The following is a 5491-nucleotide window of genomic DNA, read 5'->3' on the forward strand; positions in this document are numbered from 1 at the left end:
AGTTTTTTTTAAACCTTGGATCCAATAATGTGGTTTCTGAGAGGACAGTGTTGTACTCCATAAGCAGAAATTTACGGTCCATGGCTGAACAAAGAGCTGCAACCAATTCTTTCACTTTCTGCATGCTTACAGTCTGTTGGCTGTCACCTGCTGCAAACCTTTGCATAGCAGGAGCATTTTTGAGGCCGAGACATAGCCGAGGGAGAGAAAACAGCAACTTTTAAAATTAGGCAAATTAGGCTTTTTTTTGTGTGGCATGTTATATGTGGCACATTATACTGTATTGTTTCTGCAATGTATAATAGTGACTGAATGGTAGTAGTGAAAAAAATTGGTTCGATGTACCTGTCTGCACTTATCTCCACAGTCACCTCCTCAAATGGTTGCAGGACGGTGCAGACCTCTTTCACCAGCTCCCATTCCTCTTGACATAGAGCATCAACTGGTGGAGATGATGGCATCTTTTGTTTCAAGAATTTGTTTCAACATAAAAAAAGTTGAGTTCCACCTGGTGGCACACTCTTGTTTGGGCCTCAGTTCAGGCATCCCCATCTGGCACTGTGTGGACTTTAGCCTCTGTGTTGCAACTGTGCTTTTGTGGAAAAACTCCACAACAGCCTTCACCTTATCCACGGTTGGTTTGACCACCTTTAGGGAACCTCTAATCATGAAGTTTAGTATATGCGCCAGACATGGGTGGTGGGTCCACTTTCAGAATTTTTATGGCTTTGGTGATGTTCGCTGCATTGTCACTCACACAGCACACCACTTTGTCCTCTACTTGCCACTCTTACTAGCTTCTCTGCCAGGTTTTCTGCAGTGTGTCTGTCTGTGAACTCAAAGCAGTCCAAAAGGCAAGATGTCATCTAGTAATTTTCAATGAAATGGCAAGTGACAGCCGTGAAAGAGCAGGATGTTCTGGAGGTCCAGCAGTCAGTTGTCAGGCAAACTGATGGAGCTTCTTTCACCCTTTCTTGCCATAATGCCCGTTCTGTGTCATATAGTTTAGGTATTGTTGTTTGGGACAATGTTTTTCTGCTGGGTAGAGTGTATGTGGGATTTAAAGTTTGGACAAAACTTTTAAAACCTCTGTCCTCCACAATGGAAAAGGATTGGAAATCAGTAGCTATCATTTTAGCCAGCTCTTCATCAATGCTGTGCTGTTTGGATGGGGTCATCACTTTGGGTATAAACTGGCTTATTTTGCTTTGAGCTGCAGTAGGAGAGGTTATACCTGCATGTGTGGGGAAGCCAGTAGATGCTGCTGCAGTTTTTTTGGGATGAGACACACCAGGATCTGTAGCTGGTGTGCTAGCTTGCCCTCTCTCTTCTACCTGCACTGTAGGATGGACAGTTCTCATATGTCTATGCAGGTTTGTGGTGGAACCTACTCTTAAAGTAATTTTCATCTTGCAGTGAACGCACTCTGTTTTGTTGTTTCCACTGTCTTTAAACTGGAGCCAGATTCTGCTTCTCTTTCGGGTGTCACTCATAGTTTTTCAAATACGCCAACTTACACACTCTCCTCACCGCTATCTGACAGACAGTGTTGTTATTAACGTTGTTACGACTCGTTAACTTGCAGTGGAGTGCCGCTTCACTTCACCCCCCTCTCTGTTTTTACATAATGGTATGATCCCATACCCTCACATCTGATTGGCCGCGATGCGATTGCCGATCAATCAAAACAAAGTTCTGCCTTGAGGTAAGCAGCGAAAGGGAAAAAACTGGGAGCCGGCTCTCACTCGATGCGAGCCGGCTCTTCTGATTCACTACAAAGCATCGGCTTGTCAGAGCCGCATCTTTTGCGCATGACACATCACTAGTAAATGTGCACAACAGGAAATGTATTCAGCAAGTGGGTTTTTATTCCCAAATTAGGGCCTGCATACCATTATATTAGATCCATTCCCCCTGCAGTCTGTGATGGAAATTCTATTTTCATCGATAAATTGAAGAAGAGTGTTTGTTAATTCCATACCAGTGTTATCCATACATTGGAATTAATTTAGTAAAACGCTCCACTGGACCACTAGGAAGTACATAGCGAAATATGATTGTCAGTTCATCAAAATGTGTTATGTCAGGGGTAGAGTCAACAGAAATTAAATATTTGGCTTTTTAAATTTTTACTATCTGCTGCAGCACTTGCTGACCAATCGGTTCAATAAATTCATCACATATCGTTGATGACAAGTATGATATGTGCCCTCTTCCCTTGTTGCCATGCTTTTACATATGTTCAGCAAGAAATGGATCTTATTCAGCTAACAGCTCAAGACAGCCCAAATAATTCCCATTGTGTACGGATCCAATAATTTCATCACTTCCTCGAAAAAGGAAGACCTTGTGAGGAAAGTCGTTTTATAACGCTCAGGATACGGTGAAGTGTTTCATGCAAAATTTTTTTTCTTACTTGTAAACTGTTTAACAAAGCCTTTGTCTATTCGTTGGCCAGACATTTTCCTCCTGATGAGGTTTTCATCTTTATTTTCATTTCTTATTTACCCGTATACAAACTTTTATACATGACATAAAAAGAAAATGATAACATATTTAACAATATGACACATCACCCACAACTTTTCCCTCACAACTGTATTATTTATTCTTCCCTGCCATTCCCCTATTGAGGGGGGTTTAGGTCTTATCCAACTGGATGTAATTTCCTTTCTAGCTTGATAAAGGCATCTCATCACTGCTATCCATTTGGGTTTTGGCCCCACATCCCGCCCCAGATGTCCCAGTATACACAGCAACGGGTCCATCTGCAAATTTAGCTCATATACCATATTTTTATTGTCTAGTACCCCTTCCCAGTATCTATGTAACTTGGGGCACCTCCATAACATATGCATCAGATCTCCAATTACAGCCCTACATCTAGGGCAGGATGCGTCTGGCCGTCTCCCAAATTGGAATTGTCTTTTAGGTGTATAGAATACCCTATGAATAATATAGAATTGTGTAAGTCTTTGGGCTGCTGATAAAGACAATAAATTTATCGAAGAAACCACTTCTTGCCATTTGGGCATCTGTTATTATACCCACATCCTCTTCCCATTTACCCCTACTAATAAGCTGAGAGTCATTTTCCAGTACTCTTAAAGAGGTTGTAAACCCATACAACTTTTTTTTTTTTCTTGCAACCTGTAAGAGAAACACATAATGAGCTAGTATGCATCGCATACTAGCTCATTATGAAATACTTACCTTAGAACGAGCCCCCGCCGTGCCGTCCGCTTACCTCTATGACGGGCGACATGTCCAGTCGCCCGTCTTCCGGGAGCGCGGGAGCCAACAGTCACGGCACGGGGCTCTGAAGAAACGGCACCAGTGGCCGTTCCTTCAGAGCGCATGCGCCAGTGACGTCACTGGATGCATCTAAGGTAAATATCTCCTAAACAGTACATGTTTAGGAGATATTTACAGTTCCTATAGGTAAGCCTTATTATAGGCTTACCTATAGGTAAAAGTGTCAGAGGAGGGTTTACTTTCTCTTTAAGTGGATATTTTTATATGTTTTCGAGATCATCCCTTTCAGTGAAATAGCCTCAGCCACCATTTTTAACAGGGGAACTCCAATCCTCTCCAACTTCCTCTCTCTACATTGAATAGACAATGCATGTCTAAGTTGTAGGTATTGGTAAAAGTTATTATTCACTAGTCCCAATTCTTCTTTCAAAACCTGGAATGTTTTCAGTTCCCCTACACTATATAGGTGTATGAGTCTTACTATGCCCCTGTGTTTCCAGCTTTGGGAGAACTCCAACTCCATAAGCTCTGGAATTTTGTTATTATCCCGTATAGGGGTGAATTCTGTGTGTCCAGAATACTGAAATAAATCTCTAATTGTGTTCCATACCTTTAACATTAATTTCCCCGAGGGATATTGATTTTTAATACCCAATGTATTGGCCTCTAAAGCTTCAATTAAAGAGGCGTGTGGGATACAGGCCTGCAAAACCTGTGCGCTATAGCTATTAGCATTGCCGCCTATTTCCCAACCCCCCCATCCGTTGAAGCTGAGCTGCCAAGAAATAACTCCAGGGGTGTGGGACCGCCATACCCCTCTATCCCTTGGCAGCTGAAGAATTCTCAGCCTAATTCTGGCCTGCCCTTTTCTCCATATGAAATCTCTAAAAAGAGTTTCCACTTTCCCAAACCATACCTTTGGAATACAAATTGGTGAATTCTGTAATATATATATATATATATATATATACAGTATATATATATATAATAGTTGAGGCAACCGCACTATTTTTATCAAGCTACAGCGGCCCACTATTGATAAAGGAAGTCTATTCCACACCTTGCATTTCCCCTTAAATAATTCTATCAAAGGAGCTAGATTTTTTTGGATGTACAATTTGGAGTTTATCGTAACATTTACTCCCAAGTATTTCAATTCTTCCACTATCTGTAGATGCTTAGCACATTCGGGCAGTTCTTGTGCTAGTCCACTCACTGGGAGAAAAACTGATTTCTCTTAGTTAGTGGAGATTCCCGAGATCTCTCCAAATCTTCCAATAATATCCTTTGCATCTCCCAGGAAAAAAAGGATATTGTCTGCATACAACAAAATTTTTTCCTTCCATTCCCCTCTTCTGAAGCCTCTGACATCGTCTGCTGCCCTCATGGCTATAGCCAACGGCTCCACCGCCATTGCAAAAGCAACGGGGACAGCGGACAACCCTGTCTTGTGCCCCGGAAAAGTGGAAAGCACTCTGATATTTTATCATTGATCTTAACCTTTGTCTTTTGGTTAGTATATAGCAATTTCACCCAATTTATAAAGCCAGGACCTATATTAAATGCTGCCAGTACTTCCCACAGGTATTGCCACTCAACGCTGTCAAACACTTTGACAGCGTCGAGGGACAGCATTGCTCTTGAGCCCATCTCCTCGGATGGTACTTGCAGATTTAGGACTCCTTATATTTATTGCTGTAGATCTATCTGGCATGAGTCCACATTGGTCAGGAATAGGGCTGCAACTAACGATTATTTTCATTATCGATTAGTTGGCCGATTATTGTTTGATTAATCGGATAAAATCATTAAAAAACTCAGTATGCCATTTTTTTCATTTATTTAAAGTAATAAATGAACAGAGTGTTACACAGAAACTGCAGAAACAAAAACATAAACTTTTACAATTAACATTACACAACTGTGCAAATTTTTTGAAAGCAGTACAAAAACAAACATTCTGAAAAAAAAAGGTGGACTTGGACTATAACTGTTCAAGAAACTTTGCATTGGAATGTAAAAATGTCAACATGTCCACATGCTCAGGGCTGAGGCTGGCTTTCTTTTCAGAAACGATGTTGCCTGCAGCAGAAAAGAGGCGCTCTGATGGAGTGGAGGTGCCTGGGATGCACAAGAAGGATTTTGCTAGTTTTGCCAAGGTAGGATATTTCTCTTGGTTTCCCTTCCACCAATTCAAAGGGTTTCCCGCCTTGGCAAGTGGCTTCTCTGCAAAATA

The sequence above is a fragment of the Pelophylax lessonae genome, assembly GCF_965119305.1.
Source record: "Pelophylax lessonae genome assembly, chromosome: 11".
Taxonomy (NCBI): domain Eukaryota; kingdom Metazoa; phylum Chordata; class Amphibia; order Anura; family Ranidae; genus Pelophylax; species Pelophylax lessonae.